Source organism: Macrobrachium nipponense, chromosome 41 (genome assembly GCF_015104395.2).
Source record: "Macrobrachium nipponense isolate FS-2020 chromosome 41, ASM1510439v2, whole genome shotgun sequence".
NCBI lineage: Eukaryota > Metazoa > Arthropoda > Malacostraca > Decapoda > Palaemonidae > Macrobrachium > Macrobrachium nipponense.
Window position 1 is genome coordinate 30193456 of NC_061102.1, and position 12890 is coordinate 30206345.

Here is a 12890-nt window from a genome sequence, read left to right on the forward strand (position 1 = left end):
ACTACCAGTTAAAATCATGGCATCAAAACAAAACTAAACAGAAGGGAAGATGGAATGAATTACTACCCTGAAATAGTTCTCCTTGTATTTCACTTATATTTTTATGCATTTTTTTCCATTAGATTTTTATGCATTTTTTTATTAATTTGTTCAATTTTTTTGAATAACTGATCTCTTCTTTCTGTATTTCCTATCACCTTCAGTTGCTTTCTAATGAACATTATTCTTGAAAAGATTGAATTTCAATACAGTGCTCTTGTGGGCTTCTTCCATATGTACGTATAAGATTCATATTTTGAATAATAATTAATAATAATAATAATAATAATAATAATAATAATAATAATAATAATAATAAATTGGAAATACATGTATTGCAATCTCGCAGGTCTAGATAAACGCTAGATAATAATCGATAAATAGCTATGTTAAATTTTGTTGATATAAACCTCAGTAAAATGAAAATCTTTAAGTCACAATTACACGTTTGGAAAAGGAAAATAGTCATTGAAAAGGACGAGGTAGAGGTGTAATGAAAAATAATTTCATTATTAAACGATTTCGTGGCGCCCAGTGAGCTGCGAACATCAGAGAGTTCGGATTGAATCTTATCTCTTCTTGATTAAGGAAAACATACTAGTTTTTTAATATGGCTGGTCTTGCTTTCGTATTTTTAATGATTTTTTCCAGGTGGGGGATTCAAAGGGTTAGCAAACCACTTATCAGAAAAGAACATATCAGAAAAGAAACATATTGTAAAATATGTTTTTGCGAACTGAATCCAGTACAGGCTTGATTTGAATAGATCTAAGCTCCAGAGGTGCATCAACGATATGTAAGCGCTGCGTATATCCAGCAGTGTAAGGGGAAAAATGAAGTTACATGGAGCGAGTACATACATATCCTTATAAACTCATATCGGAGTCGAAAACAGCTGATTCATGTGCAGTGGCTACGTTTTGTCCATTGGACACTTGGCATACCCGGATCTAGATTTTGTCCACTGTCTTTGTGTGTGTGTATTTGATATATCTTTTTTCCTGGTGGGTGATTTTGTCACTGATATATATATATATATATTATATATATATATATAATATATATATATATATATATATATATATATATATATATATATTTCCTAGGGTACTTTTGTCCATTGGGTATATCTTTTTTCCTACTGGTATTTTCTTTTTCTCCATCGGATATATCTTTTTCTACTGGGTACTTTGTCCATTGGATGTATCTTTTTTTCCTACTGGGTACTTTTGTTCATTGGATATATCTGTTTTCCTACTGGGTACATTTGTCATTGGATATATCCTTTATCCTACTGGGTACATTTGTCCATTGGATATATCTTTTATCCTACTGGGTACGTGTGCCCATTGGATATATCTTTTGTCCTACTGGGTACTTTTGTCTATTGGATATTTTTTTTTTCCTACGATTTGCGAACTTCGTGTCATTACTTTCTACACTCCAGTCAGTGCCTTCCGACAGTCCTGGTCTTGAAAAGCTTTGCGGGGGCGGGGGCGGGGGGGGGGGGGGGAGTGACTAGGCCAGTTAACGATATTCAAGTTGGTCTTTAACATATATAGATTGAACTTCTGGGTCAGAACTGCAACACAATTTGCTCTTGAAATTCTTACATCATTAACATTAAGTGACATATCTACCATTTGGCGGCGGGGTTATCGGCAATGAGTTGTTTTCGTTCATTAAAATCTGGTTACAAGTCATTTCAGCTTACTTTTGTGCTGCGTGTAATATCTCATGTTTTTGGTGAAGATTTTATAATTTGTTGACTTCAAACAACCCGTTGAATGTAATTTGAAGTCGTCTTACAGCCTGCTATGGGAGGAAGAGTCAGTGATAGCAAAATTTTTACCTTTACAATTTATGTTACAAAAGTAAGAATCGGATATTATGGAAGCACGTTGCACCGTTCATGCTTTGTAGAGATTGATAAATTTATCATCAGAGTAGTCAAGCAGCAGCTGCTCTGTTGATCTGTCTATACTCGGTCGTCCTTCCGATTCTGATAGTGAGACCTCCTAATGTCTCTTAACGCCCGAAGTGCTGTCATCTGCTGTGTATTTACCAGCGTTGGAGATGATATTTCAGTTTAAAGTGAGAAATATCATAAGGGTAATGTTTGTTTTTTTTTATGATTAAGGACTTTTGTTTTTATCCTACATGCCTGGAGGTGTGGGTTTGAGTAGTATTATGCTTGCGTTTGCCGAATTTATTCGGCGTTCCATCCTGCGATAACTATTATCATTTGTGGTACGCCCATGTCATCATAGCTTGAAGCAGAACAGGTCCCGTTTCAACGGTATTGACCTCTGTGTTGTTATATATACCGACAGCGTTGACATCTACTAGAGTGGGTAGGGTTGGGCACAAGGGAGCAATGGGCGTTTTAATGAAATCGCGAGGTTTAGTAGAGTCAACTGATATATTCATTAGCCAAGCTGCCTTTACATCCCTTTCAACATTCAGAGCTGTAATGAAAATGTAAAGTGATCCTAAAGCGATATTAATAATTGATTTCTTAGATATAGTTTTTAATAAATATCTGTCTAGCCATGCAAATGTTTTGCAGTTGGTTACAAATAGAACGTTAGCTCGTAAAAGCCACGTAAGTGTATGTAAGGGTGTGGGATGGAAAACTTTCGTTACTAATCTGACGAAATGACAATAAATCTCAGTGAATGAATGAGCAGAATCAGGAAGGAAATGTAAGGATTTTCACAAAAAGCAAAACATGAACATAAGTTTAAACAATTATTATGAGGTCGAAAATCAAACAGGGCTAAAGAAATGCAGTCTTGAATGTGTGCCCATGTTTTCTCTCTCCGTAGCAGAAATATTTATAAAGAAAAGTCTTGAGCAGTAAAAAATTTTATGTCGGTTATGCCCTTTTCTCCTCACAAGGGGGCCAAGGGCAGGATGCTACCCCTCCTATTTTCTGCAAGTTACTTATGGGGTGAGATCGCTAACCCCTCCCCTTGCACCAGTAAGGTACATGTGTATGTCATATATAACGCTAACTCACAAACAAATGTATACATGTCAGTTGAATATTATGCTCAAAACTCAGGCATACTATAGTAGATTCACATCAGCCGTGCATTTGATGTCTAGGCCAGTCCCTTACGACGCTCCTGATTGGCCGTTGATAAGCCAATGACAGGGCTGGAAACTCTCAGTCTCTCGAGAGAGTTCACATAGGGAGGATGTATGTTCCATCTCTGTTGAGGTATACGTCTTTCAGGAGAGGTGGAACATACATCCTGTCTATGTGAACTCTCGAGAGAGACTGAGAGGGCTAGAAACTCTTAGTCTCTCTCTCGAGCGTTCACATAGGCAGGATGTATGTTCCATTTCTCCTGAGCCCTATGGTTGGCTTAACAGCAGCCAATCAGGAGCGTCGTAAGAGACTGGCATAGACGTCAAATGCACGGTTGATGTGAATCTACTATAGTACATATGTACTTACAATAATGACACACACATTCACTTTCATAAAGCTACACCCGTGTTTGCTTGCGTGGATTGCTTTTTCGCGGTAACTTGACGAGAGATAAAATTAGATTTATTGCTCCAAGCAGAACGCAGATAAAAGCAGATAAGGAGAAACCTGCCCTTTACAAATGTGGAAGGTCGCATCGAATGTTGTTAAAAGAGAAAAGTGTTTCTCATCCAAGAGACACGATTTGGCTAACAACGTTCTCGGGTTACTTTCCGAGTTTGCCCTCCTTAAGCCCTCACTCAAGGAAATCCCCTCTCGAATGAGATTCATTTCATAGTAAACGAAGCCCCTAAGAGGCAGAATCAATAAGAGAATTTTCCAGGGGAAATTGTTAAGGCGACTCTAATGTTTCCTTCGACAACACAGATCCTTTGGCAAAGTGGTTGACTCAGTGCATTCAGCTTAATTAACAGGAGCTATCTGTTACAGGGATGGATGGCTTCATCGAGATTGATGAGGTACGAAATTTGTGGTGCATGAAGAAAATAACTTTTTTCTTTTTTTATTCACGTCCAAGGTTTTAAGTAAATTTAGATTTAACTTGCTCAAATTGATTCATAGGCGAATTTTTTTCTCTCTAATGAACATATGTAAAAACGAAATAAAACAGCCATAAGGAAATCATGTTAGGCTTAAGTTCCTATAACTGACTCACTTCCGTGCAAAGAAAAAAAAGGAATCGACGATTATATTAATTGTTTACACTTCTCTTTTGAGTTGAATCTATGGAAAAAAAGTGCCCTTGCCATCTTATTTCCCACAGTTGGCGATGCATTGATCTGAATTTTGCGTCCGAGCTTCATCAGAAATGCTGTTAAATACTCTTACACGGGGGTCATTTTAGCATTCTTGCCACCCATACACTGCTGTGTTTGTGAATGACCAGGGAACGTATTTCTTGTTTGTTTTATATTGAGAGCATTTCATGATGAAAAAGGGTTACTACAAGTGCTTGGCTTTATGCCTAAATCACATTATTCCATTCCATTCCAAAGAGGGTTACCGCGTCTATCCTGTGTGTTCTTGATACTTTCCGCTCATAGCCTCTAAAGGATTGCTCGAAGCATTGTTGTGTTGTCTTCCATCCTCCTGATCATTTCTTTGAACTTTATCTTTCCAGAGCACTACTGCGAAGCATAGTTTAACTTGTGTAAGTACTGAAAATACATTTAAAACATTAAAATTGTTGACATATAGTGCAAAGTCTTTCTTCTTGTAGACTTTCAGATTTCAACAGTAGTTCCCAGATCGGCGTGTTTGGAGACGACTTCTTCCCTCTTACCAAGGAAACCCCCCTCATTCCTGTGTACTACTTCTTTTGGCATCAGATTACAATTTTTTCCTCCCTTATCCTGAATTTTCTTAGTTTTAATTAAGACTGGGCTTGAAGTCATTTAGTTGTCAATCCCATCGGAAGAGCATACGTCTAAGTATTTGTGAGACTTTACTCCCATGGTACCATAGGCATCGGATTTTAGGGGTAAATGCCTCAGCTCCCACCTTGGGAAACAGTTAGGAAAGTGAACATTACTAATGGTGCTAGTTCTTTTAAGGTCAATCTGTAACTGCCGATTTACTTGCGAAAATAGAATTCTGGTTATTAGGAATTTACGGACAAGTTAATTGTATTGTGTCTTGGAAGAGTGGAAAGAGTATGAGGAGGAAGCTGGAAAAGTTTTAGGTTTAGGGGAAGTTCGTATCAAATTTCATCAAGAAACTGACCACCTTGAAACTGTCAGATCAGAACTATTATCATCATTCTGCTACGTCACATTGAAGGTAAACTATGGCGTTGGCGACCAGTAACTGACTATACTCTTGTTTTTTTTCATCTGTCCACCCGCCAGTGGTGTTTGCGTATGGTAACACTGCGTCCCGGGCTTTCGATGGTTACGCTATGTGTAACTTTTAGGTAAATAAAAGGATATCTGGGTGTACATTTATCAACTGAAAAGTTTTTAATAATTCACTGTATGCGAATTACACTGTTAAAATTCGAAATAGGATATTATAATTGTTGAATGTAAGCTGAATGTAACTGTCTAAAGCCCGGGACGCAGTGTTACCATACGCACACACCACAGGCGGGTGGACAAATGGAAAAAAACCGAGTATAGTTATTTTCTTCAAAACTCGAGTAACTGACAGTAGTTGTTTTCCTTTTGTATCAACCCTCGAGCTCCCCTGTATTCCTCTGGCTTTCGTTTGAACAGATAATTGTAACTGGAAAGGATTAACACTTGATGGGTTTTGTGAATGAATTCTATTTGAAAAGCATTGAAAATCTTGATTTTTGTGCATGAATTGTATTAGAAAAGCATTGACAGCCTTGGTTTATGTGAATTAATTCTATTAGAAAAGTATGGAAAACCTTGAATGTTTTAATGAATTTTATTTAAAAAGTATTGAAAACCTTGAATTTTGTGAATGAATTGTATTAAAAAAGCATTGAAAGCCTTGGTTTTTGCGAGTGAATTCCACTTGAAAAATATTGAAAATCTTGGTTTTGTGAATGAATTCTATTAGAAAATATTGAAAACCTTGATTTTTGTGAGTGAATTCTATTAGAAAAGCATTGAAAAACCTAGGGATTTGTGAGTGAATGAATTCTATTAGAAAAGCATTGAAAATCTAGGGTTTTGTGAATGAATGAATTTTATTAGAAAAGCATTGAAAACATGGGTATATGTGAATGAATTCTCTATTAGGAAAGCATTGAAAACCTGTTTTTTGTGAATGAATTCTCTGAGAAAAATATTGAAAACCTTGGTGTTTTTAATGCTGTTAGAAAAGCATTGAAAATGGTTTTTTTGAGTGAATTCTGTTAGAAAAGCATTGAAAACGTTGGTTTTTGTGAATGAGTTCCATTGGAAAAGCATTAAAACTATGATATTTGTTGAGGGAATTCTATTAGAAAAGCATTGAAAACCTTGGTTTTTGTAAATGAGTTATATTGGCAAAGCAATGAAAACCTTGATTTTTGTGAGTGAATTCTGTTAGAAAAGCATTGAAAACTTTGGTTTTTTGTGAATGAAATCTGTTAGAAAAGTATTGAAAAACTGGGTTTTTGTGAATGAATTATATTAGAAAAGCATTGAAAACCGTAGTATTTGTGAGTGATTTCTATTAGAAAAGCATTGAAAGGCTTTGATTTTATGAGTGAATCCTATTAGAAAAGCAATGAAAACCTTGGTTTTTGTGAATGATTTCTCTTGGTTGAAAGCCTTAGTTTTTTGAGTGAATTCTATTAGGAAAACATTGGAAAACCTTAGAAAAAAGGCAAAAACTATTTAAGAGAGTTTATTGTCATCGTTGATTAAGGTGACAAATGCAAGCATATAAACTGCCTATCCAATATGTGACTAGAGTATAAATTCATTTTACGTTGTCACTGATGAACTTGGATAGCTCTCACACACACATATATGTATATACTACTATATTATATATATATATATATATATATATATATATATATATATATATATAATATCTATATATATATGATATATATATAATATATAATTATATTATATATATATATATTCATACATACATACATGTAAATTACGTGTGATTCATTTCTGTGATTAGCGCTTACATTATTGTTTTTAATTTCTCCTTTTCCGTTCCGGGAGAAGAGCTAGCTGCTCACATAAACCTCTTTTTACTTCGTGTGGGTTCTTAATGGTTGACTCTCGACTAGATTAAAACGTATGCAAATTAGCCGTATTTTAAACCGAGGTTTCTCGAGATTCAAGATAATTTGTAAAACTCGGAGCGCGGGAGGCGCCGTGTAGCTACTGAGTATGGTGGAATTTCTAAGGAGGCTCTGAATTATTCATTTTACTTGTAACGTCTGTGCAAGGGCTAAATATTGGCCGTATGGAGAGGCTGTGGTTTTTGTTTGTGACAGTGCGAGAAAGTGATTATTTTTGTGTGGATTTTACAGATCGTTCTCCGTAGGGGGTTAGTGCCATCAGTGCATCTCATGGGGTGCACTGTAGACATTACTAAAGGTTCTTTGAAGCGTCCCATCGTCTCCCAGCCGCAACCCCTTTCATTACTTTTACTCTACCCCTGTTCATATTATCTTCGTCCCAGCTTGCTATCTACCCTCTCCTAACAATTATTTCAAAGTGTAGCAGCGAGGTTTTCCTCCGGTTATACCTTTCAAACCTAACTACTTTCAATTTCCTTTCTAGCGCTGAATGACCTCATAGGTCCCAGTGCTTGGCCTTTGGCCTAAGCTCAATATTCCTTCCTTCATCAGATCGTTTTGCTAAACGTTTAAGGACAATGGAAATATTTGAGTCCGACAAATATTTCTGTTATGAAAGAACTGATAGACAGGCACTGTGGTGAGTGTTCAGCCTAGATTCATCTGTGATAGGATAAAAATATGTATGTGTATATATATATAATATATATATATATATATATATATATATATATTAGTATATGGCAGTGACTATTCATTGGGTTTTCATTGCGCCACCCCCTCCCCTCCCCTCCCCTCCTTTAGGGGGAAACAGCTTACCTGATTTATATTTTATATATTTGTTAATAATATATAAATATAAATAATAATTATATATATATATTATATATATAATATAATTATATATCATATATATATATATATATTTATATAATATATATTATATATATATTATATATATATATATATTAAATATAATATATATAAACCTTTTGGAACGAAGAACGATGATGTACAATTTCAGTGTAGTCCATCTCTATGCAAAAAAGTTAAAAGAAAATATAGTGTAAAGGGGAAAAAATTCTTCTTAAGAGTGTCGTCCTTCAAAGGACCTCCTCAAAGGCGATGTACTGTTGCAATTAGCTACCAAGACGCAGTCAAAAGAAAGTCGGTTGGAAAGAAAGAATGCTTAAAAAAAGGTGGGGGAGGAAGTTAATAAATACGATAATATCTACTATAAGCTTAATCGGAATCAGGTAAAATACGTTAAGGAATTATCGTTGGTCACTTTCATAGAAATCACCGTCGGTCACTTTCATGTCAGAAAATGCAAGTTGAAGAGTAGAAAACCAAATCAACTCATGCTATTGAAAATTGCATTTAAAACTTAGTTACATATTTACGTAAATAAAAGCAGTACGTCCTATTTAAAACCTTATAGGTTGAATGAGTCTGTAAACATGACCTAATATTATCCTCTGTGTACAACATGTATGTAAGCGTGTTTTTATTTTGGATTGTGTGTGTTTTGTTTATGCTTTACTCTTTATAGAGTCAACTGAAAAGTCTCTGTAATGATACTTGAAGTCTCGCCTAAGGCTCAATTGTTTACCATCGTTAATTTTTAAATATATTTTGCTCAATGCCTGTAGGCCTGTTTTTTTGGTTGAAATTCGTTTATATATATGTTAGTCTTATGCTAGTTAACAATCTTGACTTCCCTTTGGAAATGACTTGGGTACCATATTCTAACATCCTATATTCTTTGAGAGAGAGAGAGAGCTGATTATTGTAGAGTTTAAGAATAGTGAGAGTAGAACCAATGTATTTTAAATTACCTAAACAAAGAGAAATATCCATGGTATTTGGAAGTTACTTTATTCTTTTTACGAAATTTAGTTACTTTACTACATTGGTTTTAAATTAAGATAGTTTGGCTAGATTAGAAAAATATAGGTTTTATGTCTGCAGCTACTTAGAATTTAAATACGCATTTTCCTCGAATTTATTTACGCATTTTCCTCTTTTATAATGTAGTATGTTTTTGACTGCCGGAGAGTTGTAACGTAATCTCTATTAGTGTAATGCGGAAAGTGCATAGAGGCTTTGTACTGCCACTCGTTTCAACATAGATTTGATAAACAGTCTCTTATTGCCCCTTTCCACAAGGTTGAGAATCCACAAGGGTGAGAAATTATCGTCCGAAGCGTGTTTGCTGAGAACGGTGATTTCTCAAAACGAAGTTTTAATTATGGTACCTAATTTTGATTCAATTGAGTCAACTTTCAAGGAACTTCCGATAACTTCGTTGTATTGCGTTGTTGGTCATTCTGAAAGTTGTTTTTTTTTCCTTTCTGTTTTTCTTTTTATGCCTTCAGGTTGCGAGGTGTTCCCTGGGCAAAAGGGAAAATTCAGATTGGGTATGAGGATAGGATGTTGTTTAATAAAAGAGTAATTCAGGTGTGTACTAAATTTATTCTATTTTCTCAAGTGTGAAAAGGTTGGCGGATACTTTATGGAGAGAGAGAGAGAGAGAGAGAGAGAGAGAGAGAGAGAGAGAGAGAGAGAGAGAGAGAGAGCTGATTATTGTAGAGTTTTGAGAATAGTGAGAGTAGGAACAATGTATTTTAAATTACTTGAACAAAGAGAAATATCCATGATATTTATGTACTTTATTCTTTTTTATGAAATCTAGTTACGTTAATACGGTGGTTTTAGATTAGAATAGTTTGGCTAGATTAGAAAAATATAGATTTTATGTTTGCAGCTACTAGCTAATTCAATTTTTTATTCTTGGGTCGAGGACTGTGGACTGTAATAGGTTAATTCGTATTATCCTGAGAGAAGAAATTAATTTAGTAAAGTAGCTGTTTCGTAATTTGTTGCAAGGAAAGGTTGGGGACCGTTAGAAAAGCATAATTTAGGTGTGGAGTGTTGTAGAATTTAGATTGATATTGTATTTCGTCGAAGTCATCAAAACAGAGCTTGTGGATGTGTGTAGATTTTATGGACTTGTCAAGAAATGAGTTATGTAAGATTCCTTGGCCGTTTAAGGTACCTTCCCAATCTTGAAGAAGTAAATCCCAAGCACTTGTCAATTCAAGGAAGTTGCTTAAGGAGCAGTGATAAGAAAAGGGATAGAAATGACCAAATTATGGTTCGATGTGGTATATCGAGGACCTGAGAAAAATTGCCTTTGCCGAGCTCAGAGCTGAGAAGACATTCGTTTTCATGCAAGGCTTTTATTTAATGGGTATCTATTACCATTTTTGCTTAGTTCTCTTAGTTGTACAATTCTGCATTTCTAAAATCAGCTTATTCATCTCTTTGCATTTTGTCATAATTTTGTTTTATCTAGCGTGTTGGGATGAGTATATTGAATATCGCCGTCATGACCAAGGTATGTAGTACAGTGCTTCTGGAGTTACTACATTCAGTCAGGTCACCTGTGTTTGGTGTCTTTGCTTTGATTTCCGGTTCCCTGTTATCAAACTTTTTCTCTTTCTGTATTCTGCAAAACAGTCTAGTTAGTACACAAGATTCCATTTTCTTTTCAGCTAAAACTAGAAAATTAGATGTTTTCCATCTAATTTTCTTTGTTACGGATTCCTCTTATTATATTCAGGTCTTCCTCAGCCTCTGGGGATTTAATCCCCTCATATCTCTTATTCTTGACTTAAAAAAAAATTGTTCTGCCAAACGTTGTAACACAATAGCTAAAAATGTGAAATTACTTTAGTTATGAATTTGTAAAAACACACCGAGTTCTCTGAAGCAAATACTTAATAAATAGCTACACTATCTTTTGATTATGATTAATATATATGCGTTGCATAGTATATTCATTTTGTGACATGGTTGTAATAGTAATCGTAATTAGGAACCAAAAAACCATATAAATTTGGCACCGCCCTCTTCAAAGGAAAACAGGATAAATATATGGTATATATATATATATATATATATATATACTATTATATATATATATATATATATATTATATATACATATCATATACATATACATATACCATATATATATATATTTTTATATATTTCATTGAAACCCATTTGCCTTCTTTTGTTGTAAGCAGTGAATGATGTACACGGTAGTTAATCCACTGGAGTGGGTCGGAGCTGGATGGAGAATTGCATAGGATGAGCCACTTCATCCAAATTGTCACCTGAAATTTGGAAGATTAAAACTTGATGAAGCCAATCATTTTGGGTGGGAAAAGACATACTTGCGCACACACGCATAATATATATATATATATATATATATATATATATATATATATATATAGATATAGATATAGTATAGATATATATATGTGTGTGTGTGTGTGTGTGTGTGTGTGTGTGTGCGAATGAATGGAACTAAGTTAAGTGCTGTAAAGTTTTGGACATTGCTTGCAGTTTAAGTCATGGCAGAATAAAAGAATTGAGCTGTGTATGAATAATATACAAGCACCGAACTATTCTGAAACTTGCAACAGATCTTAGATGCTTGTTGCGAGTGTCAGTGATTCCCAAGACGACCCGAAGAACGAACGAACTTGAGAGAGATGCCAGCAGTGCCGTAATAGAGAAGCAAATTCAGATTATGAAACCATTTCTGGACTTGCCGCGACGGACGCTCATTAAACCTCATTAACGGTTCTGAATGAGGCCGGTTCGCGGCTGAAAAGGGCGCCCAGCTTGATCTGTTTCAGTTATGCCTAACTCGATTAGTCAAAGTTTTAAAGGCACCAGGCTCGAGGGAATTAGGTCAGTTCCCATTCCAGGATTGCCTAATGCTCGGTCGCCAATCTCTTATGAGTCGTTATGCAGTGTTTACTCTTATTTCGGTTGTGTTGTGTTCTGTGTTCTTACGAAAGTGCTTTTCAGTGATGACTCGTTGAGTCGAAATCGTCACTGAGGTGTTTTGTGTGTTTTGCGATGTTAAGACTGGATTACTTAGCTGGAGCAGTTTTTATAGTTTGTTATATTTATTTCGTTTTATGGTGATAATTTTCAGGAATGTGGGGAATTTGTTTATTTCGTAGCAGGGGAACTTTTTTTTTAATATTATTAAAAAGTTATATGAGTATTATTTTATTTGATTGTCGTTGTATGTCCTATTGGCAATGATGTTATTATGCACCCTTAGGTTGATTTCTCAATTTGCTGGTGTCATGTTAGGGCGATTTTATTTAAAGCTTGCTCTACGCTTAAACAGCCTCGTGTTTTGGAAGGTGTTCGAACAGAAGAAAAAGTTTTTTTTTTTGATAAATAGGTTTGGAAGTTATGAGACCAGGGTGATGACCTGAAAAGTGAACGTGGTTCGGAAGTCACGTAAAGCCGTCGGTCCCGTTGCTGATTAACCAACCACTGGTTCCATGCAACTTAAAAGCACCATGCAAACCAAACAAAAACCAGAAAAGTGAAAGGAGGTCTGGGAACTATTCAGTAACACGAAAAGCATATAAGAAATTCCCAAAAAGAAATCTTTAGAAATTAGGATTTTGAGTGGGAATCTGGTTACAAAACTTGGGTTACAGGGCAGAATAAGTTTACCTTGAACTGCGTTTACCTCTAAGTAGTCAATGGATAAAGCGTGCAGCCCCAATGCCTCGTAAAGACTGGTCTA